This window comes from Thermobia domestica, chromosome 7 (assembly GCF_964235325.1).
Source record: "Thermobia domestica chromosome 7, izTheDome1.hap1.1, whole genome shotgun sequence".
In the NCBI taxonomy this organism is placed as follows: domain Eukaryota; kingdom Metazoa; phylum Arthropoda; class Insecta; order Zygentoma; family Lepismatidae; genus Thermobia; species Thermobia domestica.
In genome coordinates this window covers 256,264,694-256,281,334 of record NC_137460.1, presented here as the reverse complement: position 1 = coordinate 256,281,334, position 16,641 = coordinate 256,264,694, and the positions used below count along the sequence as shown (strand labels likewise).

At 34.8% G+C, this 16,641-nt stretch overlaps 1 protein-coding gene across 2 annotated transcripts in view; it reads right to left on the bottom strand.

Annotated features, from left to right (window-relative positions):
- The window catches only part of LOC145690841 (uncharacterized), a 30,568-nt gene extending 17,831 nt beyond the window's left edge, over positions 1–12,737 (bottom strand). For both annotated transcript variants that reach the window (XM_081766189.1, XM_081766188.1), the window contains exons 1-2: positions 12,617–12,737; positions 10,943–11,033 (exon numbers count right to left, since the gene is read on the bottom strand). The gene's annotated coding sequence lies outside the window, so the exon portion shown is untranslated. The remainder of the gene's footprint in view (positions 1–10,942; positions 11,034–12,616) is intronic.
- Between the last annotated feature and the right edge of the window lie 3,904 nt (positions 12,738–16,641).

Genomic DNA, 16,641 nt, shown 5'->3' with positions numbered 1-16,641 from the left:
ACACATTTCTGCTGCTCTATTGTAATCTAGAACAGAGCCCCACTTAAATCTTTATTGCCGCCCTTGTACAAAAGCCTGAATTCAACATTGCTGGAGACCCTGGTTAGATTTCCAATCAAGTCGCGCAATTTCTCCCTCTTTGTATATCAATAAAGCAAGTATACTTATTTACAGAAGAATGCAGCATTTTGTGTTACCTGGTTTAGTCAGATTAGTGTACTTTCGTTTCGCAAATGTAATTGTTTTCTCTGTTTCCGAAAACTCCCATAGTATGATATTGAACTTACAATACATGTGCTGTTCAGTTAGAATTAACGAAACAGTGTACCAACTTCCCCTATCTAATGTATAAAACTATATACACAGAGACTATCAAAATACCGAACATCTTCGGAATTGTTATGCTCCAGTAAACATTCGTAACAACGAGAAAACAGCACATGAACGGAAGGTGAAAAGAGACAAGTATTGGAACGAACTTCCGTTACATTATATTTATATTATGTTGCATTATATTTCTTAGAAACCACTATCCACGAACATTGGAAAATGAAACAACGTGGTTGATTGACGGGTAGCTTCTACAGCTATTTATTTTTTCCTCCAGAGAGAATTAGTAATAGTTATAATAAAATATTTAATTAACTTATAAATCATGTATTAGTTGCATAAATAGTAAAGCAGTCTAATGTCTCACTATATTATCTGTATATCAGTAAATGCAATTTCTTCAATATTTCAGTTTAACCTTGATTACAAGTATATGCTGAAATAGCTTTAAATGTTTCCGGGAGAAAAATTGTCTCAATTCAGATGTGCTCTGTTTCATGGGACGTATAACCACTAATTCTATGTGGTCATCTTTCTCGCAACGTTTTGCCGTCGTTCAATCCTGACCACGTTTTGTATTACATTTATTGCGTCTAGATTACTAAATGCATGTGCAAATCACACCTTGTTATGTAACATGTCAGAGAACATTAACACGATTAATACATATTATGTTTACATATATATATTTGATCATAATCTATAATAATAAATGAGTTGAGTTTAGTTTAGCGTCCCTTTCAGCAGCGAGGCTATATGAGACGTGGACCTACTGATTAACGTGGAATCCGAACCACATGAGCTCCCGCCGGGAATCGAACCCGGGACTCCCACGCCAAAGGCGCGTACGCTAACCGCTTAGCCACGAGGGAGTTCTATAATAATAAATGAATGTCATTAACTAAAAGAGATAATAACTCCTATACAAGTGTGTTAATGTTCTTCGTTAAGAAACACTTTCACAGAATAAAATGCACCATTTAATAGGACTTTTATTACTGCTAGTTTGAACTTATTAACATCTTTAATTCTTTTGAGATACAGGACCGAACAATTTAATGCTTGTCCAGAAGAAACATTCTCTATATGCTTCCACTCTACATAAAGGAACATATATATATATATATATATATATATATATATATATATATATATATATATATATATATATATATATATATATATATATATATATATAGTTTCTTTAGCTCTTGCATTATACTTTTGCATATTTACTGATTTTATTTACGTAAATTACAGTGTAGTATGATATATATAAATAAAGCAATGGTAGATTTAGCACATTTAATTTTCTTTGATCTTGTAATATTACCTCATAATTCCGTATCCTATATGAGGTTCCATATCTGCATAATATAATGTTATAATGTTTGCTCAAAATGCACCAGAATACGTCGGTATGGCATACTGACATTCTTTGTTCCTGTAATTTTCCATATCGGCACTTTCTGGAGTAAAAGTTTTATACTAGTAGTACTATACTGTTTTTGTTCATATGGATTTAAAAGTTTCATGATGAAACACTATTACAGTATTTTTATCAATTTTTTAGAAAAAAAAGGACTAGCTGCAAATTCCTTTGTCCATATTACGTGAGAACTGTCACCCTATATTATTTGCTTTTTTCATTGTTGGTTAAAGAGAATTCAACTTGCTACGGACAAAGAACCCAAAAATAAAATAATAAATATCTTTCATCGTTGTATTCAAGTGGAATGTTTTATTTTTATTTTCTTTTTTTTAAATACTTTCCGTTGACTAGTAAAAAAGAAAAAAGAATAACAAGTAAGCTCTTACCTGTTTCTAAAAGGAATACCACAAATGGGAGCCTGAAAATTAGAGGTGATGTGAGAAAGGAGTCGACCAGGGCCTATGTTTAAGGTATTGTCTCAGTATTTATGTGATCTGACTGAGAATAGATGATGGAAAATCCTAGTCTAGATGGTCGGCCCAAGATTCGATTGCAGGACCTCCCGATTCTGAAGTATTATTATTATTAGTATTATTATTATGCGAGCGAGATAATTTAGGTTGTCTATTTTGATGTTAAAATTCAACATTTTATTGAAGAATATAGCTGAATATTGAAGTGCATAAATATACCATTTTGCTGCTTATAATTGCATATTTTGACATCTTATTAATTAAGAAGCAAATTGCAAAACACATTTGCTCAATTTTTTTTACATAGTTGCTTTATGTGTTCATCACATTTAAGATTCTGGTCTTGTATTATAGTTAGAACTTTTGCTCTGGTAACTCTGTGTAAAATTTCAGTTTCTAGACTTATGTTTGTTTCGTTCATTGTCTTGTCATTCTGTAGTTGGAAAAGTACACAGTTCGTTTCTGATTCATTGAGCACAAGTCTGTTTTCTCAAACTTCGGAGATTATCTAGTTTTTTCGCAATATATATTAACCTCTTTTTGCGCTGTTAGTAAGAATATATTTTCTGCAGACACTTTCATATATTCGGTCTTCAATGGGAAGTCGTGTCCGTGTGTCTCCTCAGCATTTCCCATTTCCTCCAGGGCCTAAAATTGAGTGGAGTACTCCACACTTTGTGGAACTGTAGGATAGCAGTGTGGAACTATAATTGTGGAGTGGTATTAATGTGAGTACCTTACTTTTCTCGGATTATGCATTTAAACGCGTTTAGTGTACCAAACTAAGTCTTACTGATTGAATACATTCATTATGCAATGGGTTACTCAATTCCATATAACTGCCAGTATATGACATTAAGCCCGAGTTAATACGTATAGGTGTCTCCTAGACGGCAGGGAAAACCATTGCCAATTTTGAGATGAAGGAACTTTTTAATTATATTTAGTTTTCAAATGTTTTCGGTTGCATTCATATAGTTTTAAAATATGCAACTAACTGCACGTTTATCTGTTGTTTCAATAGGACATTACACTTTTCCGATATAATGAAATGTGTTGTTTTGTGGATAAAAATTACACGATCCTTACAACCCGTTATAGAAATATGTACTACCAGAGATAACATACATCAATAACCGCCAAAAATTTAGCCGAAGCACAGCATTACGAAAATCAGTAGAAAGAGTAATGTTTCCCAGAGTGACTTCGATAGTTACCGATAGTGAAAACATGAATACAGGAGAACACAAAGGAATGTGGAAATTGTTAACTGATGAAAGAGTGCTTCAGGTGAAACCTTGCCTCTGTTGAAATTTTGGTGTGCTGCCCATCTTATTAATTTAGCATGGAAAGATGTCACCAAGAATGTCCAAGAAGTTTCATCTCTCATACAAGCAGCATCTGGACCGTGTGCTTTCCACCACTCTTCAGGGCAGCGAACTAAAGGTTCAACGATGGTAGCTTCAGAAATTAATTTAGAAGTTTTGCACTACCCATAATATTTTGGCGTCAGGTGGACAAAATTTTCATTCAGTATGCTCACTACTCTCCTGAAACATTGGTATCCAAGCTGCCTTTACTTGTAAACGGAAAGCCATGTATGTAATGAAGCCAATAGTCATCTGCGTAAATGGATAGAAGTAGATCGCCTTCATCTTCTGTGTCTTGTGGCAGATGCTCTATATGTTTTCAAGAACTGATGATGAAATGTTTGAGAGTGATGAAATGTTTCTTTTGGACATAATAACAAATAAAAATAGAACTATAGCACAATTGGAGAGTATGAAAAAGAAATCTCTGTTAGGCGGGTGGGAAAAAAAGTTTTTAAACGAACGTGTGCAAGAGAACGTCAACGGAGAAATACAGTACTCATTACATGGTATTCAACTTCATCGTAACACACGTCACAATAAATCCCATAACAAATATGTCAGTGAGAAAAGAGATTTTACTGTAGTACGCTACGAAGTCCTGGATTCCATAATTAACTTTGTTAGTGAACGTTTGCTGTATGAAGACAGTATTGTTGCTTTGGAGCCTTTGCGTGTTTTGCAAGAGTATGTAACTGATGATGTCCTAGGAGAATGCCACAAAGTTATTTGTCTTGATACAGATCTTCTGCAGTTCGCAATGCAATATAGAGAGGCCTCATCGTGCAGTATGTTGAAAGGTCTGGACGCTAAAAGCCTTCTCATGAAAATCTGTGGAAATCAGTCATTTCATGCTCTGTCAACAAGTCTAGCCCGAGTTGTTGCTTCGAAACCATCTTCTTCCGATTTTGAAAGACTTATAAGTGACTACAACATATTGAAAACAGATAACAGACTGTCTTTAGCTTCCACTACTGTGAAAAACCCCTGCTGTTATGAAATGGCTGGCCAGAAAGAAAAGGCGTTTTGAAGTTGGTAGGAAGTCAAAGGAACAGCCCTGGTATGACGGTGTATTTGCCTTGGCAGAAAACAGACTGAGACAGCGTAATGATCACGGAAAAATGACAGTAAAATTCTTATGTAAGAAAAAGTTACTTTTTTTTCTTCCAGTGTGACAATTTTTCTTACCGGTTTTTTTCCTGCATTTTATGGTTTAATACTAAATTAATACTAATACTAATTTTATTAAATATGTATCCTAATGTGCCTTTAATTTTGTTTGCTCTGGATGCCAAAATTTTCCTAAATAATAATAATAATAATAATATTTTTTTTTTTTTTGGTCGCAGGTAAACATGATGTACTGGACAGAACACTGATTATATGTCTAAACAAATGCTGACTATAAAATTTTTACCAGTGTGGAGCTGTGATTTCGTTGAATTTTAGGCCCTGATTTCCTCCCACACTCTGATTCTACCATCTTTATTCATAACCAAACACTTTTGTTAGTCATCATCCTTTTTATTTAATCTAAAGAATATACACGTGAATGCTGAATTAGAAATTTAATTGTATTAGTATTAGTGTTCATATTTTATTTTCATCCTTTTTCATGTATTAATTACGAAAATAGATACTATAGTTATAGTTCGGATACGTCATATAGTCACAAAGTACCTTAATAACTACATAGTACAAATTTACAACACTAATAGAAATACAAACGGTTAACACTATTTTCGTATACTACACTAATTAATAATAATCTTTACGTTATATAATTCTCCAATTGAGATATTAAGTTACCGAATAAAAACAATGGGAAATCAGAAATTTTCTACCAGTTTTGTAAATTTTTTCCTACTTTCTACTGCTTCAATTTCGGTTGGTATTTTGTATATATAAAAAAAAAATCTTGCGACTCATTCACCGGTTCACTCGTTAGCAGATCTCCGAAATTATTAGACATAAAATCTTGAAATTTTGTGAAAATGTTCCCCTTGCACCCTAGGCTGTGGATAAGACTGAGTTTTATGAAGTACCGGTCCTAATGGGAGATGGGGCGTATTGAATCGCCATATCTCTGAAACTATTAAACGTAAAAACTTGATTTTTTAAAATACCGGTACATATTCTCCTTGCACTCTATACTGCAAATAAGGTAAGGTCTTGGGCATCGCATCTAGCGGTGAATCTTTGAGTCCCAAAAGAACGTGAAATGTAATTAAAACTTTTTTAGCACCTTTTCTCTCTCTCTTTATGTGTGTGTAACAATTAAAAATGAAATGAAATCTTTGAGTTTAACGTCCCACAATTATGACTGCTAGGCTAAGGGAGACGAACATTAAAGCAGGTGAATGATGATCATGGAAGAATTGGTGGAATGAGAAACTTGGAGGAAACGGGAGTACCCGAGAAAAACCATGAGTACTATGTTATCCACCACAAACTTACTTGGCCAAGGATCGAACTAGAGGTAAGCACTTTACCAGTGAGCCACCGTGCCCCCACTGTAACAATTTAAATGTGTGGTAGTCAGAAACGAAACATTTCGGATATTTTCTCGAAAATATCTCTGAAACAAACACAGGTAAAAGTACTTCAAAGTGGCACAATAGATTTTGATGATGATGTAATAGAAAATTGTAACATTTCGTATACTGAGGAAGGTAATTTTGAATTCCCTTCTGACTTTTCGGAATCCATATTAGATGGCCTCAGGAACCAGTGTTGAACAAATATCCTCAGACAATCCGAACGAAATAAAAGAACTTCTCAGGCTGAATGGTTTAAAACTTACGTTTGATTAAGTATAGCATCATTAAAGATTCAGTTCCCTGTTCCGCTTGTTTGTTTTGTACCGAAGATAACCGTCGTTCATCATTAGCAACAGGTCAGGAATACGTCAATTAGAAGAAGACTCTTTCTGTCGATTCGGGGATCAGAAAACAAGAAAATACTGACGTTTACAACAACAGTTGTGCTAGTTGGGAAGAATACCGGTGAATGAAGCAAACGGATTTATAAACAAAAATATCAACTTTCTTAAGTGAAGCATATGCTACTGAAGTACTGGAAAATCGAAATTACCTTGAGCAAATAATTGAAACACTCAGGTTTACTACGGTACAGGGCATCGCCAGATGCCATGATGGGGCATAAGAAAGTGAAAATCGTGGATTTTTTTTTTAGAACTTTTAGAATTTGTTTCAGAAAGTAACCCCATTGCGAAGAAAGACTACATTTACTACGGTACAGGGCATCGCACACATGCCATGATGAGGCAGAAGAAACTGAAAATAGTGGGAATTTCTTTTAGAACTTTTAGAATTTGTTTCAGAAAGTAACCCATGCCAAGAAAGACTACAGGGTTCCCAAAAATGGGAAATATATATACATTCATTTATACAAAAGAAGATTTTAGATATTCTTGCTAGTGCTACTCGTAGTGTTATAGCAATACAGGTAGTAAAGCAAGTTATCTCGCTCCGATGATTGACGAGACTAAAGGCATAAATACAATTGAATAATTAGCAGTTGTTCCTTTTTACTTTGATGCTAATATGTATAAAAAGCTTTTGGGTTTTTGGTCAGCTATTTTGTTAGATGCAAGTTCACTACTTTTATGGTACATAGAAACAATTTTATGTGAATGTCGCATAAATTTGCAAAACTGCATTGCACAGACTTACGATGGTAGTAATGCTATGAAGGGGTCAGCCAATGTTGTACAGTCTCTTTTTAGAAAAAAAGTTTTACAAGCAACATATAATCACTCCGGAAATCATTGACTTAATCTTGTTATAGTTGACCGTTTGTAAAAATGAACAAAGTGGGTAAAACATTTTTTTTTTATTCTTGAAAAATCTTTACATTTTTATATCTGGGTCTGCAATCCACACACACATATCTCTCTCTCTCTCTCTCTCTATATATATATATATATATATATATATATATATATATATATATATGTATATACTGTATATACCGGGTGATTCAATAAGAACGCACCAGGCCTATATCGCAGCTAATATTGCACGTAGAGCTTTCAAACAAAAAATTGCCTTACCAAATCTTATGTGTAGAATGCAATAAGAATAGTAGCGAGACCAGTGGGGTCTCGTGAATACCTCCAACGGGGTGTAACTTCAAAATTTGCAATGGAAAGTGGTATAACTGTTGGAATCGTTCGAAAGGACATTAAATGTAAGGCAACTTTTAGAGGACAAACTTTGACATATTCTTTTTCATTTAGCCGCTAGAGGCGTTGTTGCAGACTTGTATCTGACTACCCGTAGCAGGTCTTTATCTCAGCTAATAATGCACATAGAGCCGTCAAACAAACAATTGAACAACCAAATCGTATGTGTAGAATGCGGTAGCGAAACCAGTGGCATATCGTCAATATCTCCAACGGGGGTCATCTGCAAAATTTAACATGGAAACAGGGGTTGGTTGTGCCTCCATTGAAACAAGCGCACAATGGGAAAAACGAGAAAAGCGAGAGGAAACACCTTGGCATATTTCTTCCTCGTTGGCAGCAACACGGTCGCATTACTAGGTGAAAGTCAGATGGTGCGAGGGTGTTTCCTCTCAACGTTTGACCCATTGTGCACTTGTTTCAATGGAGGCACAACCAACCCCTGTTTCCATGTTAAATTTTGCAGATGACCCCCGTTGGAGATATTCACGATACGCCACTGGTGTCGCTACTATTTTAATTGCATTCTACACATACGACTTTGTAGTTCAATTGTTTGTTTGACGGCTCTATGTGCGTTATTAGCTGATATAAAGACCTGCTACTGGTAGTCAGATACAAGTCTGCAACAACACCTCTAGCGGCTAAATGGAAAAGGATATGACAAAGTTTGTTCTCTAAAAGTTGCCTTACATTTAATGTCCTTTCGAACGATTCCAACAGTTATACCACTTCCTATTGCAAATTTTGAAATTGCCCCCCGTTGGAGCCATTCAAGAGACCCCACTGGTCTCGCTACTATTTTTATTGCATTCTACATATACGATTTGGTAATGCAATTTTTGGTTTGAAAGCTCTACGTGCAGTATTAGCTGCGATATAGGCCTGGTACGTTCTTATTGAATCACCCGGTTCCCGGTATACAGCACACACTCTATGCGCTCCCGCACTCCCTCAGCAGTCCCTCAGATTCTCACAACGCCACTGGGAACATAAATTTCCATACCGGAATTTGCCATAACCTATGGGCTATCTGGTTCAATCAGGGCTGGATTAACTCATCTGGAGGACCTGGGCTGGAAAAAATATGTGGCCCCTGCTGACTTCACTTAATACATTTATGTGAAAGTACATTAGGAAAGTTGGGGGAATATGTTTCGTACTTTTGGTCATATTTTATTTTATTGAGTTGAATTTCAGTTTTAGCGTCCCTTTCAGCAGCGAGGCTATATGAGACGTGGACCTACTGATTAACGTGGAATCCGAACCACATGAGCTCCCGCCGGGAATATTTTATTTTATGATGATGATTGTATCTTCATGATTTCTTTTAGATAGCCAGTTGAGATTTTAATCAGAGTGGAGGCCCGAAGCTTTAGCGCCCCCCAATAATCTGGTCCTGGGTGCAATACTGCAAATGTTATCCTAAAAGAGACGACAGTATCCCCAAAACGGGTATCAACATTAAATGGAAAATACATACAAACAGTGGAGAATTTACAATTTTGTTTCGGGGCGCTTTGCTAACTTTATTCCTGGCAATGTGAAAATACTGCAAGATATTTCATTTTCTTTAAAATAGTAAATAAAATTTCAGGGACTTAAGCCCGGAAGCCCCCTTAAATACTGCATTGCACACAATTAACAATAATAAGAGTGCAAATCTACACAGGGTCATGAAATTGAAGGGGAAAATCCCCCACATACATAGGGCTACAAAAAGCAGAGAAAACTTCGCATGCAATCTGCAAAATTCGTATAATTTCTGTACAACGAGTGATAAAAAAAACTTTCCATCAGAAACATAAACTCTGTTGCGGAAGTACCGGTACAAGTACTACTACTACTACTACTACTACTACTACTACTACTACTACTACTAATAATAATAATAATAATAATAATAATAATAATAATAATAATAATAATTGATAATACTAACGATTGACGATCTGATTAAATACTTTGGAATTAAACAAAATCTGAGAAAGTTTTCAAATATAAGTAAAATGGAAATATACAATTTTCATTTTATTTGATTTCAATTTAGCGTCCCTTTCAGCAGCGAGGCTATATGAGATGTGGGCCTACAGCTTAACGTGGAATTCGAACAAAACCTCTCGCCGGAAACCGAACCCAGTCTCCCACACCAAAGGGGCGTACGCTAACCGCTTAGCAACGAGGAAACTCTGGAAGTGTATATGTATGGTAGAATACATAGTTTTTAAAGAAATATATTCCTTTACATGATTCCCCTGGATTTGCACCTATAATAAGTCTGAGTGCTCTTTTTTGTAATACAAATCTATGCTTACTAACGGGACTGTTCCTCCAAGCTGTTTGTGCAGTATTTTTATTTACTTGCTACAGATTTAATTATGTTTATAGCAGTGCCGCGCCGTGGAAAATCAGCGCCCAGGGCGAGAATATACGACGGCGTCCCGATACATATATTCCAAGTAATTTTTCTTATATTTTTCCTTTTTCTCCCGAATTTTTCGCTCCCTTACTTCGGCGCCCGGGGCCGTTGTCCCGTTCGCCCCCACCCCCCATGTTCGCACGGCCCTGGTTTATAGTAAAGCAAATACTTCTAAGCTGATGGGCCAGTACCGGTACTTGGATATGAGTGTCCTATTTTAGATTTTAATTTATTTACAGACCTAAAAATTTTGCGTTATATTGATAATACAGTAATACTGATTCTAATTTTAATTTCCTGTGTTTCTTGGTCGTCTTCTTAACAGCACTTTTAAAGTTTTCATGTAGAGAAATTCCTTCATGTTCGTATATTTCTGGAGTTACGTCATATACTGTGCCCTTGTATTCATGGAGGTTGTTTATATACAGAATGATACAATTCCCAAAATTTGGTTCATTAAAGATACTCTTTCTATCTGATCATGAAGAGTAACGACATGAACATATTACTTCTATTGCAAACATTATGAACAGATTGACAACAGCCCAGCATACAGAAAATAGATTAAGAAATAGTCTATGATAATTTGCTTTCTTAATTAGTCTTAAAAATGTATTCTCTGTTGGAATTTTTTCCTACGTATATTTACTTTTTTTTAAAAAAAAAAACTTTCTTTCTGCGCACTTGATTTTCTGCTCGATGTTTACTTACCTCCGCTAGAAGCTTGATTTGAATCCAACTAGAATAATTTCGACCCATAAACCCTTAGTTAAATGGGACGTCAAGTGATAGTTCGCGGGACCTATTGAAAAGAGAGACAGCATATTAGTATAACCTATCGTATGGTAACTCAAATAATTTTGATATGTGAAACTACGTAACATGAAAACATTACACATTTTTACAAATACTACATTTGCACTAAAAATTAAATATGGACATATATTGTGATTTTAAGAATTATTTGAATGTTCTATTAAGAGTCTAATGTGTCCTGCAACAGATTTTTATGCTTTCTTAGTTAAAATAATATTCTTTTCATATAAATCGTTATGCAGAATGTGTGAAGAAGTTTAGTTCTGTAATTTACCCTTGTACTTATTAAATACAATTGTGTCAGCGTATTCAATCATAAATAGGAAAACCGAGGTTAAGCAAAATAAAATTACCGGTATTTAACATTATTTTGAATGGTATTTAGTATCTCCGCCAAAATCTACACATAATGTGTTTCTATAACCGTGCAGGTGTAGTTTTAACACACCACTAGAAATAATTGTTGTAAATTGTAATCCTTTCACTAATTTACTTCTTATTGTCTCTTAAAAGATTTGTGCTGGGCGACATGAAAATATATCACTTGGCATAGATAAAATTCAAGGATGCCACCAGAGATAATGGTCGAAAAATTACAATTCTTCTTCAATTTGCGTATAAATACGGCTTCTGAATGTACGACATAAGAACTACAGTGCAAAAGCACAAAGCAACTTGTGCTAGGTGGCCACTAAAAAGCACGAATGCTACCTAACCGTGTCAGACTAGGACGAAGCTAGTAAGCCCGCGCGTGGGGTGTGTCCGAAGGGAGAAGGCGTGTCCGCGATGGTGGGTATACGCGTAAGCGAGGACAGTGAGAAAGAAATGTATTTTGTCAAATATTCGAGGTTCAATAGCACTTGTCATGGTTTTATACTAGTAATATTCCACTTGTAAACATGAAACAAAACTTCTGTTTACTGTGCAGAAATACAGCGCCGGCGAAAAACAACATCTAATAGAGTTATCTTTCATATGCACTCACTTATTTTATCCACCGTAAAGCACTTGTAATGAACTTACATTCTAACCTTACACTTGTAAACCTGAAATACAGCTGTATTATTTTGTATAAAATTTTGTCGCCTGCAGAAATATGTTCCTTGTGAGTGTGTCTTTTCATACAAAGACTCAATTTCACCTGTAAATGTTCTAAAATGTGGTGCGCCAGCAGTACTACACCAGCACCTTTGTGTCATAGTTTATGTTTTGCACTGTCCCCTTTTACGTGAATATTGACCGTCGCTAACGCGCCTACTCCCTACGGACGCACCTCCTCACTTCTTTGCGGGTCTCCTGCTGTGCTCCTGCTTAACTCGGTTAGATATAATTCATGCTATAACGACTACCTAGCACAAGTTGTTAAATGCCTTTTGCATAATAGTTCCTATCGGGTGCGTACGCTGAAGTTCTCCTAAAGTGAATCTGCAGAGAGGAATGCAAGTCCACGCCCCATTGTCGGCTCCGGAGCTGGTACTTGAGAGTCACTGCCAAATTGTTTGGGGAAGAAACTAAATAACACCCATTATTTTTATTACTTCCTTCTATAGCAAAATAAATGTGGCATACCTCAAATATAATCCTCCTACAATTGACACAAAATGACTTGTCACGTGACCCGTTAACTAGCTTACTGTTTTCAGAGACAGTTAAAATACTAAATTATAATAAGCTATGAATAATATTGCTAAGTAAACTATTTCAAAAATTCACTTAGTGTTTTAAAAAGAGAGAGAGAAATATTTTTTATTTTGAAGTTGTATTCACATACTTATATTTGTCAACAAAAAACACACTCGCTTGAGTTTAACAGAAAAGGGGACTTCCATACAGTCCAACCAGACGCAGAATATATAGTTTTCTCGAAGGGTCCTAGTTGGAACACAAAATATTGAACAAAAGTTATTTAATAAAATACCAAAACCGTCTGTATATGCAACTCTGAAATTAAGTGTTTCTATTTATTTAAATCAATGTAGAAACATAAAAATGAAAATTTCTAAATAAACTTTGTGAAATGTTCATTCGAGATCTCCGAAATAAATTAATTCGTTATTTATTATGCTATTAAAAGTGTCTAACATTTAATATTAAGAGAAAAAACATGAATTCGATATTGCAGGAAAAAAGTTTTCTCAGCTTCGTATTGACTACTGAAAGATGAAACATACCATTTACATTCTCTTTCGAACAAACACGTATGATCATCTATCTAGTAAATCTTGCGAGGTCGACATGTAATCCTGCCATACGTCCCGTAAGAAACGGGACAGTCCCGATTTTGGACCAGAATGTCAAGCGTCCTCGTAAATTTATTCGGGATATATAAATGTCCCGTATTTTAATCCAGTCACATTTCTGCTTTCAATATCAGCTTATCGAAAATTAAAAAAATAAAAAATTCTGACATTGGTTGACAACCCTGTTATTAGTGAATGAACAATAAGCTGTGACATAAACAGCTTGGTGCAAGTTATCACGGGTAACATTCATAAGTTCTAAACTGCATAAGTCCTATATATATATATATATATATATATATATATATATATATATATATATATATATATATATATATATATATATATATATATATATATATATATATATATATATATATAGGCCTATATATAAGCACTAGTCCTAAATTTTAGATCTTGTCCTTTTATTACCAGTGCCGTTTAGGTCTTCGGCCGTTTAGGACTAGTGCCGCGAAATGATTTTTAGGCCTTGTGCCGTTTAGGTCTTATGCCGTTTAGGACTTATGCCTTTAAGTCTTGTGCCTTTTTCATTCACCTGCTTTACTTCTGAAATTCGCCACCACCACACGAAATTGCGACGATGCAGTAACTAGTTGTTAGAAAATTAGAATAGCACCACTCCATATATTACACACATAAACACATATATTATTATTTTTAATATATTTTCAGTTCGTTATCTTTTTGAAACCTGGGCCTTTACCAGGGCCGCCCACAGGGGGGATGTATGGCGCAAGCTGCGCCATTGAGAAAAATTTTGGGGGGGGATTTTACTCTACTTTCGAACTAGCAATTTTACTGTCGGAATAGCATTAAAACACGATTTTGAGAAGCTAATTTTCAAAAATTTTCCGGGGTGAACCCCCGTACCCCCTGCTTCGATACTCGATGAATGAAGTACCGCGCAAGTAGCCGTATGAAAGGAAAGGTTGGTTCGTTTTAAGAGAGAAGGGCCGCCCACAGGAGGGATTAATGGCGCAAGTTGTGTCATCGAGAAAAAAAAATTGGGAGAATAAAAAAATTGGGGAAGAATTTTATTCTAATGTCGAATAAGTAATTTTGCTGTCGTCAGAATAACATTGGAACACGATGCGATTTTTTTTTTTTAAATCTCGAGAATGAATCCCCCTATCCCCTGCTTAGAAACTCTATGAATGACGTACGGCGCAAGTTGCTATATGAAAGGATGGCGCCAAGTTCTGGTGAACAACAGTTACAAACACTCAAGGAATCACTTTCAAATTTAGATTTGAAACTTGCCTATGTTGTCTGTTGAAAATTATAAAGTAGTTTGACATAATTGTGAGCTGGTGGTAACCATACAGACAACAGCCAAGTTTCAAATCTAAATTTGAAGTGAGCCAGTGAGTGTTTGTAACTGTTGTCCACCAGAACTTGGCGCCTATTTTTGTGATTTCAATTCTTTTTAAGGCCACTCTTACTTGGCTCTTTTACAGGAATGTTTTTTGTTGGATATCACTTCTTTCTGTAGGCTAATTTCGAGGATAACATTTTGTTTTGGTATCAAACTTAATAACTTGTAACTTGCGTCTTACTTTTCATGTACAAGGGAATTATATCAATATTTTGAAAAGAAAAAAATAATAATAATAATTGTAAAAAAAGAATACCTGTGCCATACACAGTGTGTAGAAGTTTTTATACCCTTCAATATCCTTATAGAACATATTTAGTATTGTACACTACCAAGACTACTAATAAAAGTAATGCCATTTTTATAATTACTACTGCCCCTACTACTACTACAAGCATTCTATAACACTACTACAGGAAATAAAAACAACAACAAAAATAACAATTACTAGTACTATAAAAACTACTGCTACACTGGACAATTGTTTTAAGAGGACTTGAGTTTTGAGGAGGGAAGAGATTATTAGTTTTGGGGGGAGTGCGCCATCAGCTTTGGGGGGGATGGGCACCCCTGGCCTTGACAGTGCGTGAATTTAAGGGGACATTTGCCATTTTGAGATTTACTAATATTAATGCATTACTCATGTTCTGTCTGCATGAAAACACAATTACATTGACTATATGTATGATTAAAAGTGATTTTATACAAAATTAGATAATTAATTACTGCATAATTAATTATTAATTATGAATTTTTATTACGTGTCTTTCTCTGTAATCAATTGTCAGAAACATTTTTTTAAAAAAGTATATGATTCCTTACACATTTCTCATTGACATAAAATAATAATACACGTCAATATCGTGACAGATGTTAAATTATTATTAATTGAAAATGGAAAAGTGCATTGCTGATACTACTGAATTCCGTATGAGGAGAAAACTTTCAGTTTTGAGCACTATTTTTGTGGAAAATACTTTATTTATTCCTATATATTGCAGATCAGGCAAATCCCTATATATTTATCTTTTGATTGGTACCACAGTTTTGGATATAGACATATGCATTTCAAAAAAAGACATGAAATAATTTCGTAATATGTAAAATGCCACCCTCTTGGTTTGTGAGGTGGCGCCTCCCACTTCAGGCGACGTTTTTTTTCGGAACTTCTTGCAGTCTGGATAAGTCTTGACAGAGTTACCAACGCACCTACAACTTGTGGGAAATGTACGAATAAGAAATCAGAAACTGTTCATGAAAGTCAATTTGTTTGACTGTCTTCATCTTCTGTACTCTTATATAAAAGAGTTAAGATAAGTGACTTTCTGGGTATATACTACTGCAGGTAGAGTCGTTAAATTTTAATTTAATAAAAAAAAATCATTTTCTTACGAAAGCAGGATATAAGAAAGAATTTTTGGAAATTCGTATCCTAAAAAGAGTGGGATAAGATTTGTTTTTAAAAGAGTAGCGTATCTCGCAAATCTCTGAAGCTAGTAAAATAAAAGTTGACATATTTATAAACTTTCCACTGTAAAACAAACAAACAAAAAGAAAACCTGAAAATTCAACAAAACAAAAGGTGCACTTTCTTTAATGTTCGGATTCCCCATTATTTATTCAGAAAATATTTATAAAGTAAAGAAGGGTTTGCTTAAGCTGGATGCATGAATTCGGCATTTCAACTTTCAACTAAAAGTAATAAAATACATGTTTTAGCGCCTAGAAAATTACAAATTTTAAGAGGGAAGGAGGTTCAATTTCTATATATTAAAATTTCCCACTGCTTATGAGATTTGAGCAGAAAACTCTTTGCCTTTAGGTCTGGGTTCGTCCAGTTAAACAAATGAGAGTACAAAGTAGATGATTAATTATGTTCTTTTAATTATTTTAACATGACGTAGTTTATTTTTTTTAAAGTTTTTTTTCACATTCTATTATAAACATTATTAATTTGC